This window comes from Nanorana parkeri, unplaced genomic scaffold (genome assembly GCF_000935625.1).
Source record: "Nanorana parkeri isolate BGI_ZX_2015 unplaced genomic scaffold, ASM93562v1 scaffold716, whole genome shotgun sequence".
Taxonomy (NCBI): Eukaryota; Metazoa; Chordata; class Amphibia; order Anura; family Dicroglossidae; genus Nanorana; species Nanorana parkeri.
Genome location: NW_017306984.1, coordinates 341,034 through 362,759, shown reverse-complemented (window position 1 = coordinate 362,759; position 21,726 = coordinate 341,034). Strand labels below are relative to the sequence as shown.

General features: G+C 41.1%; 1 protein-coding gene across 1 annotated transcript in view; it reads left to right on the top strand.

Annotated features, from left to right (window-relative positions):
* Positions 1-21,726, top strand: part of SIK2 (salt inducible kinase 2) — a 153,570-nt gene that overhangs the window by 75,412 nt on the left and 56,432 nt on the right. The gene's annotated exons all lie outside the window — the stretch shown is intronic.

Genomic DNA, 21,726 nt, shown 5'->3' with positions numbered 1-21,726 from the left:
TAATAATAATAATAATAATAATAATAGTCTGAATTGGTCAGCTGTGACAGTGCTGCACCACTCACTCACTCATTGAAGCAGATCACCCTTAGATTCAAGCAGATCACCCTCATTAGGAGGAGCTTGGAGATGGAAAACTGTGACCTTTATCATCAGAATTGAGAGCCGGAGAACATGGTCTTTCCCATTAGAATTATAAGGCTGTTTATTTTCCACCTCTTTTCACCACCGTTATTCTGAGTAAGAATGCTAACAAACTGTATTAGAGAACACATGGCCCTCCCATTTTACATTTCTCTGGTATGAATATTTATTTGACAACTGATTTTTTTCATCTTCTAGTCTTTGAAAAACCTTTAGTGTATCTGCATTGAAAGATGGATATATTGCAACATTCCTTATATGATGAATGTGTTTTTCTAAAGCCAACTTTTGTTCTAGATAAAGTGTAGAAGAGTTAGAACATCTTTCAAGTTTTTATTATTGCCTGTGTGTCCGCCCTCTATTTGTACTGATGGCCATTGTCACTGGGACAGAAAGTCACATAAAATCCACTGGAACAGGACTTGAGGGGAAATCTTCCAAGTGGGACACTTGTTTGAGTTACAACTGTCTGAGGGGATTGCCTTCCATTGGGAAGATCTTCTCGTACTTCCTTTGCTTTAAGACAGGAGGAACACAGGCAGCAAAAACAAACAAAAAAACAACCCAACACATTTTGGCAATTCCCGACTCTGTTGCTGGCTGCCGGTGCTGCGACATTCTTCTCCATTGAAGAGGAATCCTACCCTAGAGTGCATGACACATGCATGTTTTTACTCCCCAAGTGAATAACTTTACATTTATCAACATTAAACTTAATTTGCTACATAGATGCCCAATCAATATAATTTATAAATAGGTTAAACAGTAAGGGTCCCAAAACTAATGTCACAGGGGGTGGAGCATGTTGTTAATGTAGGCACAGCCAAAGCGTCTCTAGTCCAAAATGTCAAATTCAAAGGAGAGTGAATTTAGAGACATCTACAAACCCTGTCCATAAATGTAAAAAGTGACATATAAAATGATGGGCAATATGTACATTGCCTTTTGCTGAACACAGTTACATTAACAAAGAACTGGGCCTGTGCTTTTAAATTACGTTGCAGAAGAAGTCTTGATACTGTGTCCTGTATTACCTCTCTATGAATGTAACCTGCTGGGTGATGAAGAACACTTACTTAGGATTAGTATCGTGAAAGGCTCGTAACAGCCAAACAAGCAGCTGTGAGACAGGAAGCAGCTCACAGTGATTACTCTCTAATTTTTCCAGCTGTAAACCAGGAAAAGATGCAGATTGGCAGTAGGTGATATAACAACAATTTTCTCCTTAGAACGGTTTTAGCAGAAACCTGGGGATATGGGTATAGGTTTACATATTTACATAGTATGTGGAAAGGACTGCACTGGACACTGGATGAAAAAAATACCCTCTCTCATTAGACAGCCCCATACGCCGTCATGGTTACTTTATTGTCATAGTGACAGTGTGCCCAGTGTGCACTCTCACTATGGTAAAGAAAGAAGCCCATGAACAGGTAAGTCATCTTTATTTATTTTATCAGGTATGTAATCTTTATTTATTATAGAACCCGTGATTTTTGTGCAAATGTTTCATATGGATGCACTGTGTTACAATGTGAGCACTGTACCATAATCTGTTGTGGCATTGTGCCATATTGGGGCACTATATTATTACTAGGGATGCACCGATACCGTTTTGTTTTGGTATCTAATACCGATATTTTTTCCCCGTACTTGCTGATACCGAATACCAATACTGGCATCCAAAGGTACCATGGGCCCAGCTTATCTGCCCAGCTTCATGATTGGACAGAAAGCCAGGTTGCCTAGCAACAAGTAAGTCGGTTTCCTAGCCAATTAGGAAGCCTGGGAGGCCGGTCATGACCCGCCACCTAGCTTCCTGATTGGCCGGGAAGCCGGCTCCATGCTCCCTCGCGACACTACTGGTCAGAGGGAATCTCCCTCTGTAAGTATCTGAGCATTTGGGGGAGTAGGAGTACCAAATTTTCTGTATCGGCATTGATACCAGTATCTGTGTCAGTGCATCACTAAGTATTACTATTAATATTATTAGTAATAATAATAAACACTGCGTGATATATTCTGGTCATGTTTTACATTGCATTATGTTATACTGTGAGCACCATACAGTATTGCACGTTATCAATACCCGCATAATGTTTTCCTATTCCTTTAAGAAGTATTTAGAGGGGAGGTACTTGAGAGGTGGGCCACTGTTGGGCGGTGCTTAAAAGGAAAGACGGGAAAGTAACAACACCTCTACTGAGACAAAGAGCCCTGTTTGTTTATAAGAAATTACAACAATTAAAAACATTGATGATTTCCCCAAATTGCAGAAAGAAAAAATAGTATTGGATGTACTTCCTGTATTTATATGAACTGTACAAAAACCTGTGCTCATCACCACCATCTGCTTTTGTTACTGCTAATAATATCTGGGCTACAGATTATGCTGCAATTTATTAAAATATGTTGTTTTCATTAAAGCTTATGATAGTAGTACCTCTATGATTTGTACTGATCTGATATAGTAAGGTGTGTAGGCACAGCTGTCTATGGGTATTGACAGATGTCTGCAATACACAAAGAGTACCATGTTCCATTCCAAGTTTTGTTTGATTCCCATGGCATTAGTCATAACTTGAGCTGATCCCTTTGAGAGCAGGAGCCTATACAGGCATAATGAGAGAAGCTTTTCAAAAATATTTTCAGAGGTTTCAGTTTCCCTGAGAAAAGGTATTTATTTTCTTGTCTTTCATATCTCGCGTAGCATTAAAGCTTGCACTAATTTGTTGCATCACTGAGAATGACAGTAGGCTATGGGGATAATGGAGGGTAAGACCGCAACGGAACTCCTCTGTAGTCTCCTTTACTTTTTGCCGGGGGAATAGGGGGGGACAAAGAGTAAAACGACGGCTACTTGTGTAAAATAGTACAGTGCAGTTTTCATTTTTAACCTCGGATGTCTACAGCCTCATTTAAGTTTATTGATAGCAGATTACTGAAGGCTTTTATGAGTTACTCATTCTACTCTTTGTCTTATTAAATAAGCATTCTTAAAACTGAACTCCGAGGAACCAAAAAAAATTTTTTTGTTGGGATGCCTTTCGCTTAGTCTCGGGAACCTTATTCCTCAATCCTACGGTAGCTTGGCACCCCTTCTCCCTCCCATTTAAGCTATGGAAAGTAGTTGGGCTCTTGACATCATCACATACAATGCAGTACCATTGATCAGGGTAAGCCTGTAGGAACGAGTAATATGGTAAGTAACAATAGAGGTGCTCTGTTATACCAATGGTGACTTCATTCTTGCCTGTCGCACTTCACTTTTTGCCCATAACTATGACATGCAGCTTCATGTACAATCAGAAGTGGATGGGCCCTCAGTAATAAAGTCACTTTTTACAATTACTAACATAGAGATACCACAGATTTAGTTTAAGTTTTTTTTTAAGTGACTTGGGATCCAAAAGGGAAAAGGGGAGCACAGGACTTGGGGACAAAACAATAAGGGCCTGTTCACTCATATAGCGATGACCTATGTTTTTCCTTACTGGATCAAGGCAGGTCACCACTATGACACATGTGGGTGTAAACAGTGACAGCTCTGGCAGTGTGCGATACACTGAGATACAACATCTGGGCTGCCACAACGCACTAGCCCGTCCCGCTAAAATGCAGCATTTTAGTGGATGGGCTCTAAAAATTAAAAAAGATGATTTGCTACCCTGGAAAATACAGACATTTTCCTCTCAGGCACATATTTTGTTTACTGGTTATACCAAAACAATAGACCTTGTACTGAAACAAATCCTTTGATAGTAAAGTTATGTGCATGTCACTCACAGTGAGTGACTAGTAAAAATAATATATGTTATTGAAAACAATCTATTCTATGCATTATCTGTAACAGTTTGTAGTCATTAGTCATTGACTTTTCTGGGAAGGGGACTCGGGGCCAATTTCCTCATATCATTTTGCTTGTGCGTCCTGATGATTGTGCACCTTTATATATGCCTTATATATTGTGGAGGATGATTAGATTATGCAACACAGTGTTTCCCAGTATTCAGGGGATGGCCTGAGGATGAGAGAGGGTGTTGGAGTCTTTCCAGGAAAGCAGAATCAGCTGCATGTGGCTGGATATGTCATTGATGTTACAAAAAGTAATAATGTGGTCACCATGACAACCAAAAACCCAAGCACGCAGCTCTTGGTCAGTTGACATCTGCTGGAGGAACTGACATGCTGTTGGAGAATGAAATAAGTGATTTACCATAACTGAAGGCCACATTCGCACTGTAGAGATGAACATTGAGGGTTATGTTGACCGGCAGTTTATACCTTGCCCATGGTACAGTGAGAAAGCTTGCTTCTTAGGATACGTTTTATTGTCAACGCTCATTATTCAGTCAGAAGTCACCTTTTACTGGCCACAGTAAGGTGACATTCTATTGGACACAAAATGGGCATTTTCTGTGGGGATTAACAAAAACTGTCGCACACCGAAAAATGTGACAAATTGTTAATAACGGTGCATGCCAATTTGTTATTTGTCGCATGGTGGTGGTGTTCCAGATTTAAGTGCACTTACTCTTCAAATTTTAGAGCTGCAATATTTTGAATCTAATGTACAGTATCTGCCTAAAGTGTTTAAGTTTTCAGTATTTGGCATAAATGGGAAGCATTCCTGAAAGAATCAGAGGGAAGGACTTTTCCTCAAAGGAATGCCAGGGCTTCTTTAGAAAGTTAACACTCAGGGGGCAATGTATATACTGTAGCAAGGAACACAGTAACATTGCAAGTATGACAAAGTACAGTATACATGTTGGAATTAACACCATAAATGTAACTCTAGAGTGATCAAGCAATCCAGAGGATAGTTTCCTTGCTATGATTGTGTGTGTAGACATACACTTTCTCAGTCATGTTAGGGGCAAGCTGTAACAAACATTGCTTACATAGGACAAATCATTCATTCTCAGTAACTTCTGTTTTAAAAAATAATCATTTTCTGGTGAATGTTATCTGGTGGATTCTGGTTCATTCTATAGTTTCGTACAACTATGTGAGTCACGTACTTAGCATCATTCCCACTTTTCAGGGAACTTCCCAAAGCACAATCAGTACCTATAATGGCTGTATAACATAACCCCAACGTGATTTCAGCATACAAATTGTAGTAATATAACAATAAATCCAAATGTATTGCTTTTTCAGCCTTGTTAACCACTGTCCCAGATATGGAAGCCATGGCATTTTAGGCTGGCCAAACACTTAACAATCTCCTTTAAAACTACCAACAACTGAAGGCCTACCTGGTAGGTCCTCACCTACATAGTTGTTGGTAAAGCTGAAGAAGATTGTATAGTCCAATTCAAGCTGTTTTTAACTGGAATCATAGATTCAAATGGAGGTTGGAGAACAGTCAACAATCATTATTTCTGTACTTGTTGCAGATTACTGACTGAGAAAATATTGATGCCAAAGAATCAGAATGACAGACAGGAAATTTGGCTATTCAGAAAAAGAACAAAGCAATGGCAACCCACATTTCTTTCCTGGCAGGTTTTCTTTAGAGAGGAGCTGTAGTCTTCTTTATATTTTTTTTTACTATACAAAGACATACATTGGCATCATTTAAATAGCCTTATCTATGCATACCTTTGAAGTTTCTGAGATGCACTTTGTGAAAAGAGGCATGACTTTATTGAAACTAGTTTTTACTGCTTCTATGTTTCAAGAGACTTTGTTTCTTGAGTGTTAAGGTCTGTCAACATGGTACAAGGGACTTTCAGATATAGTTCCAAATGACAGTGAATTACAATTGAATGATACTACAGTTATGATTGACTCAGCCACCTTACCCATTGATACCATGCTCAATGGAAACCTGTTCTAAAGAAGTATAGAGGTCCCTATTCTAAAGACACTGGCTCCCCATACTGTCAGGCTGATCCATTAGCTTCATAACTTAATGAGTGATTGACCCGGAACAAGAATAAAGAGTAGGATCTCTGATTTTACTCTGACTTTCCTGATTTGCATGCTTGTTCTAGGACAGTGGTTTTTTTTTTCTAAAGGAATAGAGACTTTTCACTTGACTTTAGAAATTAGGATGCACTCCATTCACTTCAACAAACCAATCATGCTCCAGCAAATTATGTTCTCACCAGCTCAGCTACAGCTGGAGAGCAGTAGGAGTGAGTGCACAGAGGACCTAATGGTTTTTTGTTTTTTTTTCTACGTGTGACTGATCTTGTTTTAATATACTGTATATATACAATATATTTATTATATTGTAGCACTGCTGGTAGTTTAGAAAAGAATAGTGCCTAGCACACTTTTTTACATGTCTGCTGTTGGACTCGGAGAAGAGTTAACAAATCTGCATGTTATTTTGTTCTTCTCCTCCTCTGTTAGTGATTGCTGCCCTTCTCTATACAGTGTCATGTTCCATTACATTCTTTTCATGCACGTTGAATACAGGAGTGGCTAGTCAGTGTAGTCTATAGTTCTTATTTACTGTGAATGCTGCACTGCTATAAACTAAAGCAGTTGATGCAAAAAATACCTTTTACCAAACCTCTAAAGCAGTCCACAATTCCTCTGTCAGGCTTGATCACCACCCCCAAAAATACCCAGATTATATAGTCTCTTTTTATATATTGACTTACGTTATTATATCCTTATGGGTGCCAGGATGTGTCTGCTGCCAGACAGAGGGTGTCCCTTATTCATCTTTGATTGAGTTCATGGACCCTTGTGCTACCCATAGATGGGCAGATGTCTCATCAAAAACAACGGGTGGTGACACATCTACCTGTCTTTAACTGCAGTTGAGATATTTTGTGATCTTGTCCCCCCGATGGCTGATATATACAGTAGGTGTATCCAGAACACACACAAAATCAGTGCCAGTGCAAGAAATCAGTGCCAGCTCACAGATTTTCCTAAAATGCTAAGCCGAACCTCTGGCAGGCTACTCGCTGCTGTTTGGTCTATTCTTTTAGATGCCAAACAGCAGTGAGCGGCATTCGGCTCGGCTGTTCTGCTCGGTCTCTCTGTGGGACCGAGCAGAACACAAAAATAGTTGAAAAAGTTGAAAAATCAAAATAGAAACCGATTGTGCGGAGCTAGCAATGACAGCTAGCTCCGCCCAACAGTTTTCTATTGGCCAGCGGTTCTGCTGCCGTCAATAAAAAAGAAAAGAAAAGATTTGGCCATAGGAATGCATTGCTAGATTCCTATTGGCTATTTCAATTTGCAATAGCAAACTAGCAATTGTACCCGCCCTCTGCTGCTGTCAATCACTAGTGGGGACCTGATGGAGAACTGCAGCAGAGGGCGGGTGCGATAGCTAGTTTGCTATTGGCTATTGCAAATTGAAATAGCCAATAGGAATCTAGCAATGCATTCCTATTTTGAATTTTTTTTTTATTCTGACACGGCTCCGTGTCAGAATAAAAAAGAAAAAGCAGTGTTTCTCTCCTGGGCAGCCGGGAGCGGAAGACTCCCGAAGCGCCCGGGAGAGTTAGGCTGTCTGGAGATCAGTGTTTCTGGTTCACTGGTAACCAGGGACGCTGATCTCTCTGCAAGTAGCCGGAGTCAGCCCTAACATCACGGCTGGCTCCACCCAGCTGTCAGAAGCCGGCTGTCGCTCGGCCAGCTTCGGCTTTCAGCTCGGCTCGAGCCGAAGCATATGCCTTCGGCTCAGCTAAGCCGCCTGGCCGACTTTGGGAGCTGTACGGTCTGTAGTGAATAGCCCGTACAGCAGCCCTTCGGTTCTACTGAACCGAAGGGGTCCTGGGGCCGAAGCTAGCCGAAGGATCAGCCGAATCTACGGCTAGATCCTTCGGCTGCTTCGTGAATAGACCCCTATGTTTTTTATTACTCGTAAGAAATCCCTATATTGCCCTCCTATCTTCACTAGATCAGCACAAGAAATGTTCACATTGCATTATCACTTTTTGTGCATGAGTGCCTTTATTTTGCTATGAATTACAACTTCTAATTTTTATTATTTTAAATTGAGTAGGGGTTATTAAAACCTCTGGGGGGAATTTGTCAAAACTAGAGCAGTCAAAATCTGGAGCAGCTGTGCATGGCAACCAATCAGCTTCTCTCTTCAGTTTATTCAGTTAAGATTTGAAATGAAAGGTATAAGCAATTATGGACACCGGCACTCCAATGGTAGAATAACGTCTATTTATTGACGTCCGTGCAACAATACACTTATTGCAACGTTTCAGGGTTACATAGGATCCCCTTCATCAGGCAGAACTTCATCTACCTGATGAAGGGGATCCTGTGTGACCCCGAAACGTTGCAATAAGTGTATTGTTGCATAGACGTCAATAAATAGACATTATTCTACCATTGGAGTGCCGGTGTTCATAATTGCTTATACTATTTAGACGGTGGCCATCCGTCGACTACTGATGGACTCATCTCATTACTATGGATCAGCGGTTAGGAGTGCAATGGGTACATGGATTGTAATTGAAATGTAAGGTAGATGCAGCTGATTGGCTGCCATGCACAGCTGCTCCGGATTTTGTCTGCTCCAGTTTTCATACATTCTCTCAATGTCTTCTTTGCCATTGTTAGGGAGATTACTCTTCATATCCTGTCCCAGAGACAGAACAAATATCTCCAAAGTAAGGTAAGTTTCTAAGAAAGTTGTCACCGCAACAGTTGTCCCGATTAGAACATTTTCCCTTAACTCCTGCTGCGGTGACCACCATTAAATTTGGATATCCCACCATTTTCTGTCCTGGTAACAATGGTAACTAGAACACATAGGGTGGGTGAAGCAGGAGCAGAAACAACTATAGGAACCTTATCAGGGGTTCTAATTGTTCCCCAATTCCTACTCTAGTAGAATTTTTTGTATATAAGGACAGTGCTTGTTTTTCCTTTTCAACTTTCAGCTTCAAATTGTAATCTCTGGTGTGACTTCAATGGTTCCCTCCCTCCATTGCTAAATTCCCCTGCCGGACGAAGAATAAGTATCACAAGCAGATGCCAAGAGCTTGCCTGCGTCATCCCCAGCACTTTGTAAATATTCTGTTCATAGGACTGCTAACAAGCCATCATTTATCACCTCCCCGGTGAAGTGTAACATGAGCCGAGTCCTAGCTGAGCAAAGTCACGTTCAAACCTTGGAGTGGAGTGGAAGGAAGGCCAGTAGCATATTACTTAGTAAGTCTAGGGGTTTAAAAGAGCAGGCCAAAGCCGTGACCTTTTCACTGACAATCCACAAACCGCCTTCTGTGCATCTGGGCTTTTTTGGAAGCTACTGACAGATAAATGAAATATCAAAAGCAAGATGGGGACAGTAAAGTATTTTTTCCTATTTGTTTTATGCACTAACTATTAATATGGAGTGAATTCTTTACCTCCCATTTTTCTTTTTTTTTTACCTGTAGTCCAAGGTCTTCTACATCATTTTCTGTTACAGTGTACCTGAGGTCTGCCCAAAATTAACCTAAACTAGGAACAGTTCAGGAACTGGAAAAGGTTGTTACAGTGGAACAGAACGCAGGCAATATTTTGCCACGCATCCGATCGCACTACGGGAGGTGGCTGCAGTGCCTTTGACTTCAATGCACCGCAACGCCCCCTCCCACCCCTGAACTCAGCGGGAAGATTTGAGTGATTGCTGTGCGTTCCAGCAGCTACCATTCTGCAAAGCACCGTAATTTGTGTGAACAAGCCCTAAGGAGTGCGTGCCAGTGCGTTCAGCCTCTGGAATGCAACCTGGCGGCTCACCTTGTTTTGGGGCAGGAAGGGGCGTGGTGGTCCATTGAACTCAATGGTACTGAAGCTTCGCCCCCCACCTGCAGTGCGATCGTCCGAACGCGGGCCACGGTAAAATTATTAAACGTTGACCGGTCCGCGGCAATAAAAAGGTTGGGGAGCACTGACCACCCCTGGGCCCCTAGAGAATATGGTTATCTGGCATGCAGTTTTTGGTCAGGTTTTCTGGTTGTGAACTTTAGCCTGGCACCTCCCATGCTCCACTTTTGCCCATTTAGACCACCTATCACAGTGATGAGAACATGGCACACAAATCTTGCATATCTATCAGGTACATGACTCTATTTTTAAGACAACTAACAATTGTTGCACCAACAATCATTTGGAGAAGGAAATGCAAGGGAATTTTGGAGATAGAGCTGCATGTAAAATGATATCCCTAAAGTTCAGGGGTCTCAAACTCAAATGACCTGGAGGCCACTGGGCACGTTTATACCTCTAATCAAATATAGCCTGTTGGGAGAAACTACGCAACTGAAGGGCTGGCCTTGGCTCAAACAGTGTGTGTAATGCTTAGCTTAAAGAATGCAGAAGACTGTTAACGAGCTGTTTGGCTCAGTGCATACTTTTAGAACCGACGGTTGGCAGGTGTCAGAAACGTATACCGAGCATCCTCTTTTAAAACCTGTAAACATAAATCCGCCTTACAGAGGTTTAAATAGATGTATTTATTAAGACAAAAGCTGCACTCACAGCTGATCGTTCCATGTTGCACTTTCAGAGATGTCTGCCATGTTTTGGCACAGTCGTTTGTAAATTGGTTTTCCCGGTTGAGCACCTGAGCTTCCTCTCAAAACCTGTGCCCCTGTTTTAGTGCAAGCCACTCATAGTTACTGGGGTGATTTTGTTCTAGTCAATGCTGAGATTAGACTTGATTTGTTTTGCATATTGTGAGGTGTCCCAGTAACAAATAAATCACTAGTCTTAAAGTTAAACCTCAGGCAAACAGCTAAATAAACATATCAAATACGCACATGGGGCACGTTTTACCTTGCAAAGGATTTGTATTTCTGTCTACCCATTTGTGAAATTTACACAGCCCTACCAGACAGCACAGTCAGGCAGATGACAACACTTTTTCTATTACAGAATCGTTTCTAGTATGAATACAGTGGTGTCCTTTTTCCACCCTCGCCTGCTGACTGGAGAGTGAGGAGCATCAGGAAACGGTTAACCTTTTTGATAACTCTGCTCTCTTCTGCTGTCAGAATGATCCTTGACAACACATTTGCATGCTGCACACCTGATTGGCTCCTACTCCTGCTCTTCCCTCTCCCAGAGTTCTGCTTTATAGGGGATTTCAAGATTATTTTAAGTATTAATTAGGATATATATATATATATATGTATGTGTGTGTGTTATAATATACTATATGCGTTCAATACTAAAAACCCAAAAAAGATCGGGCATAACTTTCCAGGTACAAGTCCCTAAAAGCAATACAAGTTTGTTTTTGCCAATTATGCAATATTCTACTAAGGATAAATAATGTGGAGAGAATAGCAATACAGGCAGTTACATTTCAGGCTTTAGTAATAGATTTGTGAGATTACAAAATGCTCCGAGTCTTCATTTATGTCTGTATGTTTGTAAAGAGCTAGAATTCCATCCTTAAAGGGTAACTATACATGCATAAATATCCATAATATAACGAGATAAGTGGAAAATACCTTGCTACCAATACATATTCTGCTCTTGGATGCCAATAATATAATAGGTTAAGTGGAAAGCACCTTACTACTACCTATACATATTCTGCATTTGAATCTCAAAAATATAATAGGATAAGTGGAAAACACCTTGCTACCTATACAAATTCTGCACTTGGATGTCAATAATATAATAAGATAAAGTGGAAGAAACCTTGCTACCTATACATATTCTGCGCTTGGATGTCAATAATTTAATAAGATAACTAAAAAACACCTTACTACTACCTATACATAATCTGCACTTTGATCTCAATAATATAGAGTAGATGTAGGCCACAAAATAAGCATCATTGCTGGGCTTAACAAAGGATTAATTTTTATTTTGGTACAGTTTTTATATGCCAACCCAATGCGGGTGGGTTTTGTGTCCTGAATTAAAACAAAAAGTATATGTTTTGCAGATGCAGGTGCTTTAACTCTAGTTGATCTCACAAGTGTTGTTAAGGAGGTAAGCAGGCACCCTGCATGTGTTTTGTCTTACTTTGCTTTGTCTTTACTCTGCCCTGAAATGAATGGAAAGAGAAATACATTAAAATCAGCTGCAAGAGTCTAGCCTTGGGGTAAGGTCAGGCAATGGAAATTATGTCTCTTAAAGGCAAAGATTCACTTTAGTTTTTCACAGTGGTAAAGGTTTAGAAAAAATGGCCGAAAAACAGAGATTACACAATATATTTCTGCAGTCATAGAAGCCTTTGAAAGAAAATTGTCAGGATATAAATATTGGAGCTTTCACTGCTGACTGCTTTTTGAAGGTCCAAGCTCCAGGCCTGTCATTTGTATTCACTGTTTGTTGAGTCATTGAACCAGAACAAGCATGCATTACAAGCATCGATAAGACCCATGACATCCACAAAGATCGCCCTTTGAAGTATATGTAAATTAAAGCACTAGGATCTGATATAAGATTTAACATGTTATTGTAATTTCAAAAATCGTTGATGAAACCCTGCAATGAAGGATCAGATACTTCCTGTTCTAGTGTGATAACGCTCTGTCCCTGTCTCCCAATTGTGTTGCTGCGTTGTCACCCTGTCACATGGGTATGCAATGGAGGCAACAAGTGCTCATCTCAACACATTACGCAGGTGTGGTTATCACGAACAGGGAAATGCCATGCAGGCATCATTGGGGTGTATGCAAAGACAGGAAGTGGATGCAAAGGGGTTGCAGATGTACTCAGATGTGACAAAGAATGAAAAAAAATGAAAACAAATATTTGATTTAAACTCTATGGCAATTGTTAATGATTTACAGTGCTTAGGAAATTAAATATTCAGAAAAGGTCAAAATATTCCACTCAAATTTGATATTGTAATATGCTTAATTAAATCCAAGCAATAATTTTAAAAAAAATTAGCGTAAAATTTCAGATGATTAACATCTGTCTATTAGGTAAATACCTTAACTGACTGAAATATATACTTTGTGCGCCTAAAGCAGGCTCAATAACAAAGGAGCCGTAATATTAAGCCTTATTCAGGAGCCTTAGGGTTAATAGCTTTCTGAAATCAGCTTTGTCTGTGTGCTGCCTATTAGCTTGAGGAATGCAGGTGCGTATGCCCCTGGGTCTGAGTAATGACTCCAAAACATACTGGGACATTTAACAGAGATTATTCCAAAGCTGACGTGGTTGCCTATATCACTCAACCAACTCATTAGGAACAGCTCAGAGGAGGTTTGAAGGTCAGCAGCCTCCAATAGGACTCTCTGTTTGAAAATGATTGTAATTAGGAGCTCTGTTGAAAGCAACATTTACTCTGAAATCCCCAGTTCCTCTTCAGTTCTGTAACATAATTTTTTTTTTCTTACAAATGTCTTTTTCATCTAAACCCATTTTGTGAAAATTCTTTACAAATTCTTTTTTGGCCTGTCACAGAAACCATAATTTCAGCATAATAAAGCCACATATATCTTCAGTTATAGTACCGGTATGTGGAAACTGTACAATTGAGCTATATTAAAAGGGATGGTGGAGAAATAATGGAAATGCAGACAATGTAGCTAAGAAATTCTTATTTCACTAGTGAACTGTGTCCAAATGAAGTACTATATATATACAATATGTATATTTTTTCATATTTTTTTTATTAGCTGCCATTTTTTGGAAAGTGAAATGTATTATCCTCATGAATTAATGTATTACTTTCACCTCAAAAGTCACAATCCACCACTTTTAATTGGAACTCACCCAAACACTGACCTTATTTATAGAGCAGGTCATATGTTCAGATACATTTGATGCTTCCAATGATTAATGCCTCGGAATGAACATTACCCCTTAGTATTCCTAATCTTTTCGACATTTATTATTACCAACCATCTCCATTTTTGTGAAATACCTTGTGTCCAGTTTTTTTTTTAACATTGCCCCTAGAGTCCTGACATTGGTCCCACTGAAATGCTAAGAAGCAATCTGAAACTAGGGTTGCCACCTGTCCCGGATTCACCTGGACAGTCCGGGTTTGGAGTCCTGTATGTGCTGTGACTGGATTTCAGACGAGCTGAAACCCAGACACAGCACATACAGGACTCAAAACACAGAATGTCCAGCTGGATCCGGGACAGGTGGCAACCCTATCTGAAACAAAGTTTGAGTGTAACACAAAAGATCCCCAAGCTGATTATGAACTTTAGCAGTTTTGTTTACAGGAGTAGACAACACACTATCTATCTAAGGTCAGAGGAGTAGCTATGCTTATTACTATATAGATAATGCTTAGATCAGCCGTTCTCAACCAGTGTGCCGCGACCCCCTTTCACTAAATTTTGTGATGGTAGGATGTGAAGGGAACTTCTGATCTGAAGGGGGCTGATCTAAAGGGGGCTCTGATATAAAGGGGGGACGCTGACATTTAGGGGTCTTGTGATGTGAAGGGTGCTGCTGATTTGAAGGAGGCACTCTGATGTGAAAGTGGGAAATTCTGATGTGTGTGTGTGTGGGGGGGAAGGGGGTGTCCTGATTTTAACGTGGGACTTTAGTAGGACTTTTGTGTGGGTTTCCCTTTTAAAATCCATTACATTTTAGACTGTGGTGATTTGGTGGGGCAAGATTTTGCATACTTTTAAAGGGTGCCATGACTGAAAAAAGGTTAAGATAAGTTTATTGCCGAGTTGGTTTGCTATTTACTATGTATAAAGGTTTATTGATTATTCTTTTACAATAGTTTTGATTGTTTAAAACACTTGCTGAAAAAAAGCAATATGGAATGTGTATGTTATTTTCTAAAAAAAAAAGAGGGTGCTTGTTAATTATTATCAGGAAAAACAAGAATGGAGCGCACACCCAAGGTAAGCGTGTAAATATCAGGTTTATTCTACTAAAACAGTCCAGTAAAATCCATATATGTGGCCAAGGTTAGTGAGGGTATAGTTTGAACTCAGAGAGTCACTTAGGAGGAGAGTGGATATAACTGTGAATATACACACATTCGAAGTAGCTGGTTTTGACAGGCTTCATCCTTTCAAGCCCTGATGGAAGAAGTGTCTCCTTACCCCTCAAACGCGTTTTATACGTGTTGGAAACCTGATATTTGGACTCTAGGAGTCTTACCTTGGGGGTTGCACTACATTCTTGTTTTTTCTCAGTTCCAATTCCAAGTGTTCTTGTAGCACTTACTGTAAGCTGACTGCCCAGTTCTTTATGCACCCTGTTACAATCAACTCCATGCAAACCCATGACAGTGACATCTTTTCTGGAGTACAGAACAACCAACTCACCTTTTTGAATAATATTAAGTCAGGGATGATAATCAATTCACATTTTATGAATAATTCATGCTGAACTCAAGTAAATCCCACAAACGTTATCTCACATTCTAGGATTACATGCAAAATTTTAATGTTTGAAGTGTAACTTTGAACTTTAATTTGCTGTTGGGTATATTTAGACCAGGGGTGCCCATTAGGTAGATCGTGATCTACCAGTAGCTCTCAAAGCTGATGCTGGTAGATCACGAGGGTGTGAATGGTGGCCCCTTTATTCCATTTTGGTATATTTATTTAGCTGTGCACACATGATTACCTATTAGCCTGAGTCTGCTGAGCCAAGCTCCCTGACACCGTTCTGGTGGATACTGGTGTTTGAAGTGCTATGAATTACATCAAAGAATATTAGTTTACACAGCCTGTTGCACTGCACTGCTTGCAAAATACAGCAAGGTGAGCCAGAAGAGAGGCGGGGAGAGACAGACAGGTGAGAGAACAAGGAGAGACAGCCAGAGGAGAGAGTGAGGAAAGACAGCCAGGGGAGAGAGTGAGGAGAGACAGCCAGGGGAGAGAGCAAGGAGAGACAGCCAGGAGAGAAAACGAGGAATGACAGCCAGGAGAGAGAGGGGAGATAGCCAGGAGAGAGAGGGGAGATAGCCAGGAGAGAGAGAAGAGACAGCCAGGAGGATGAGCAAGGGGAGACAGCCAGGAGAGAGAGCAAGGGGAGACAGCCAGGAGAGAGAGCAAGGGGAGACCGCCAGGAGAACGAGGAGAGACAGCCAGGAGAGAGAGAGAGAGCAAGGGAGGTTTTTGTTACGTTGGTAGATCTCATGTAGCTCGTCATTTGAAAAGTAGATCTTAACACATAAATTGTGGGCACCCATGATTTAGACAATAGCAGGCATGTGTTATATGAATACTGCAAAACTTACTTTGTTCCCAGCAGGTCACAATGGTGTAATAACATCATTACATTTGCAGCAGCTATAATATAACCAGAATCCTTTGCAAGAGTCTGATCAACTTAAAGGAGAACTATGGGGTTAAGGCTTTTTCCCATAGTTCTCCTTAGGGTAACGGGAGGACACAAACTAGCGTCCTCCCGTCACCCTAGGCTCAGTATACCGGGAGCTGTAGCTTGCTGTATACTGAGACGCCGCAGCTGAAGCGGATCCCGACAATTATGTCTGGATCCGCCCAGCTGCGTGACTGACAGCTGGCTCTGCCTATCTAGAGGCAGAGCCAGCTGTACCCGCCCCCTCCCCCGTCCGTTCCGCCAGTCAGCGCTGGCAGATCGGGGAGGGGGGAATCCAGCCCCTCCCCTATCACGGCAGAGAGTCGTGGCAGGATCGAGAGGTGAGCGAACACCGGTATGTGTTCGCTCACCTCCTGATCTACTAAGCCGACCTGTGACAGTCTCATTGTCACAGGTCGGCTAGAACTATGAGGTGAGTGAAAAGCACTCACCTCATAGTTCTCCTTTAAGCAGAACTGTAAATGTGAGAATAGCAGTGGAAGGTAATGGTAGCAATTGAATATTCCCTGTTTAATCCACAGATTAAGCATCAATTATTTGTCAGTAATTATTGTAATAATGGAAAAATATATCACCAGTAAGTTCAACCTCATTATAAATCTTCTGCTGACAACAGTGCAAAATATGAATCGTGGAATATCCAATATCTGCTTATATATATGAACAATAATAAGGCTTATGATTACCTGTATTTATCGTGCTCTTTAACAGCAACTTGAAACGTCTGCTAACTAACCTGTGTTTATTAAGCAGAGGATGACACGTGTAGGTCTTCTTACAATAGTCTGGACATGCTGTTTTTAGTCTGTGAATGGCAGCAGCTGAGCTTCAGAGTTTTATGGAATGGAATGCAAGCAGATAATTTAGATTTACATAATAAACATTAAAGGAGAACTATAAGGTGAGTGCTTTTCACTCACCTCATAGTTCTAGCCGACCTGTGACAATGAGACTGTCACAGGTCGGCTCAGTAGATCGGGAGGTGAGCGAACACATACCGGGTTTGCTCACCTCTCGATCCTGTCACGGCTCTCTGCCGTGACAGGGGGAGGGGCTGGATTCCCCTCTCCCCGCTCCGATCTGCCAGCGCTGACTGGCGGAACGGACGGGGGAGGGGGCGGGTACAGCTGGCTCTGCCTTTACATAGGCAGAGCCAGCTGTCACTCACAAAGCTGGGCGGATCCCGTCATCTAAGTTGGGATCCGCTCCGGCATGCGGCGTCTCAGTATACCGCGAGCTGTAGCTCGCGGTATACTGAGCTTAGGGTAACGGGAGGACGCTAGTTTGTGTCCTCCCGTTACCCTAAGGAGAACTATGGGGAAAAACACTGACCCCATAGTTCTCCTTTAATTCTGAATCAAAGTGTGTGCATCAGTAAATATGTTACGGGACACAATAAAGAGGAACGCACAATATCAGTCCGCATGTACTTGCTTTTTCTTTTTTTCTCCAATTTGACTTTTAGAGGTCCATTTAATAAATCTTTAAGGCTTTCTAAACCTATGAACAAAAAAAATAATATAATGCAGCTTACCAGTCCAGATGTGGTTGCTGCATTTCTTTTTTTGACCATGTTTAACTTTATTTTCACACGGTGCTCCTTCCAGTAATACATTTTCTTTACTAGGGTGACAATGGTCACTCACTGTACCAAGGACATTGTCACCCTTGGAAAACAATTTCGTTAGGACTACAGAGCATGTCCCCCTCTCTTCATCTCCATAACAATGAGAAGTTGTTTCCAGAGATTAATGCTCCCTGAGAACCTAGATGGTGTTCATAGGAGTTTTACGTTTCCTGAGAACTTAAACAATGCTAACTTGAAAAACTGCAGCACAGAGAACACAGGATGTTCTTAGCTTACTTGATTTCTGGCAAGATCAACAGGTATTCTTTTGCTCTTATCAAACAGATATAACAAAACACTTTCACTGGTAAATTTATGAGACCAAAAGTGGGCAAATGAAAGCAATGCATTGTTAGGGTTTACATATACTTTATAAATGAGTTCCCATCAGCTAGATAGGTTTGTGTTTAAAGCAGAACTCAATCTCGTCATTTCCATTTATATGCTTCAAGTATATCCCCGACCTTTCTGTTGTAGCCGCAGTCATAATGGCACTAACCCATCCCATGGGTATATATAGGAAAAAGTGAAGGCGCAGCAGCACATTGATGAGGTCATCGCTGTAATCTTGCATCCTGTAAGCATGTTTACTGACAACATTGCATGACGCAAGAGAGCCCCGATTGGCACAGTCTTCTGTCCCTCATTATCTCACAGCCCACATCAAAGACACACCAGTCCTGTATCTTCTCTCTGCATGCATCAGCAGCCGAATCGGATGAGGGCTTGGCTGCTGACCTTTGACAAAACGTTCAAATAAAGTGCACCTATTACAAAAAGGAGGACTGCGGTTGAAAAATTTGATGGAGCACATTTTAAGGCTCTTATTTCTGCATCAGTATATTATTGCAGCCTATGGCAGGCCCTTAGCTACGTTGTTCTGATTTTAATACATACATCTCGGCTCATGTATGGGAAGAGGTCAAATAAAACAATTCATACACACAGAACAAAGAAGGGGACTGCCTTAATTCCCGGTGACTGCTCCTTATTCTGAGCCTTGACAAGCCACATATTGAAAAGTGCACGTAAGCACGATCTCTGATATGCAACCATATACCAATTAGATGATGCAGACACCCGGGGAATTGTGGCTCGATTTTTGTTAAAGGAAGCCTTTCACAAATCTGAGTTGCAGCTCCTCACATGATATGTTCAGTAAAAAAGTAATTGGTAGATTAGTTCAGCATTCTTAATTGTACTTTAAAGTGATATTAAAGACAAAAGATTTTTAAGCTATGTCAGATGCTGATAAAATCTCTTACACTGGATGCTGCTCCTTGATGTATAAAAGTTTTAGGTTCCTGTAGAATCAGCTGGTCCCCTCAGCACTGGCCCTGATAACCTGTTTTAGGGTGACTCCTTTCCCTTGCAGGGTCCCATGAAGCCACCTTTGTATGCTGTGTTATATAAGAAGTTCTATGTAATATTGCACCAGCCATGCCAGATGACGGTATAAGTGCTATGTGGCTAATGAAGCACTTGCAGCAATGTTCTATTTTGCAAAACGTTCTAAAATGTACACCAATTCCAGAGTGGTGAAAATACTCTAGTGAGGAGGAGCAACATCCTGAACCACTTTGCCTTGCCATTACTTAATATGAATGATGTTTGTCATCAGTTGGAATGTGGCAACGTGAATCTTATATCTGTGATAAATGTACCTAATGGTCTCTTTAAAAATATATTTATGTCTACAATTGAAAGCACAAATGAGAAAGTAAGAAGTCTTTCGAATGTTTCAGCCGTATGATAAACTTTGTTGTGATTGAGAAGAACAAAGAAAGTAAAGTCTTGTAACACAAATGGTTAAAGAAAAAAAACGACATAGCAAAATCATATGGTAGTCATTGAAATGTTATGAATAAGATACTGTGGAATGTATACTCTCTGGGTTATATAAGGATTCTGGGGTCCAATCTGATATCTGAATGTCTGACTTTTTTAAATCATAAAGATATTCCCAAAAATACTCTTGGTTTGAGGTGAGTTCACTCCCCAGTCCATGGACTCTGACTTCTTACTGTCACTTCTCATGATTCACTGCCATGGGTTAAAGTAAAAAGCCTTTGTATGAAATAGTAGACTTGGGTTTTTCTGCTGTGTAGAGTTCTTGTTGTTTTACCAATGGCCAATGCAAGTAGGTAAAGATTTCTCTAGATTATGTTTATACTACACAGCCACTGGGTATGCCCCACTGACGACAACTGACAAACAGCTGAATCAAAGAACCAAATTCTATAGGAATAGTGTAATCCAAAATAGGCTGACATTTAAGACTTTGCTCTGGCACAATTCAATTATTTGCAGACACTGTTCAGTAAAGGTGCCCATACACCTTACGACCATCGCAAGACTTTTGTCTTGCGATGGTTGTATGCTCATTAAAAGCCCGTACGATCTGCCCACCTTGGACGGGCAGATCGTACTTGCGATCATCGGAAGCCCGCCCCGCTGAGGGGCGGGCTTCCGATGACGGCAATGCAGAACGGGCAGTGTGCGCGTGCGCACACCAGCCCGTTCCGCAGCTATCGGGCTAGCAGGCTAGAAACCCGCCGAGAATCGTACGATTCTCGGCTGGTTTTCAAGCATGTTGGCTCGACAAAAGACGTGCGACCGTACAGTAGAAATGGTCGCACGTCTTAGTTCACACTGCTCGATTCTCGTACGATCGCGGGATTTCGCCCGATTCTCGTACGAGAATCGAGTAGTGTATAGGCACCTTTAGAGTTATGCCAGGCAGCAGATAGATGGGATTAGCAGAATAGGTACTAAGGCTCGCAACGATCAGCAGTAACTTTTATTCAGCAACTGACACATTGCACTGAGTAGAATTCTTGCTTACTGGCCACATTGTACACGCAGTCCCTATTCAGACTTGCCGTTGGTGCTGGTACCCACCTTGTGATAGTCATTGCTATAGAGGGAATCTTGCTTTTTAATGCATAAGCAAAAAAGCAATGCGCAGATTGGAAGAATTCAACTTCAACTGGTCTGACTACATATGAACTGAAAATGATTGGTTGTAATGGTTTAGTAGTTAATATGCTTTGTACACAGTTTACCTAGGCACTGGCTTATCCCAATTTTATAGACAGCCTGCTAGAAAACTCTCAATGTGTTTATGTCTGCTTGTTAGAAAAGATACACGGTGACCCATGTGACACATTTTTACATGTCCCATTAATAAGGCTGTTTGCGATATGTCTGTTGTGATAAGACAGAGTATCAGTCAGTTTTCCAGGAAAAAAAAAAGTTGTTCATGAATCTTGGAAGTATGCCAAAAAAATGCTTTCTTTGTGTTGTGATAATACGTTATAAAGTGCACCAATATTCATAACTGAAGTAATCATCAGTCACTAATCTAGTGACTGCTGAAAGCTTTTGCACCCTTTTATTACTTTTAATCACAATGTAATTATTACCTGAAATATATACCCATTTTCCCCTGCCTATTTGAGACAAAACATGGCAGCAACTTGGAGTTCTGAACTGGGATATCCTCCAAATATGTACTGCTTGAGAGTACACGTTAGTTTGCTTTAAAACCCAACTCACACCCCCCAGGTGCAAATATTTTTTTTTTACATATATTTTTCCTTCACTCCTTTCGCCTGAAATCACCTTCATCCTCTTCTCCCTTCAGTGGTGGGTCCTGAATGCTGCAGAGATTGTCCCCACATAATGACCCCAGGCTCTGTTTCCTGTGTTTCCTGCAACATTCCTCTGTACGCCCAGCA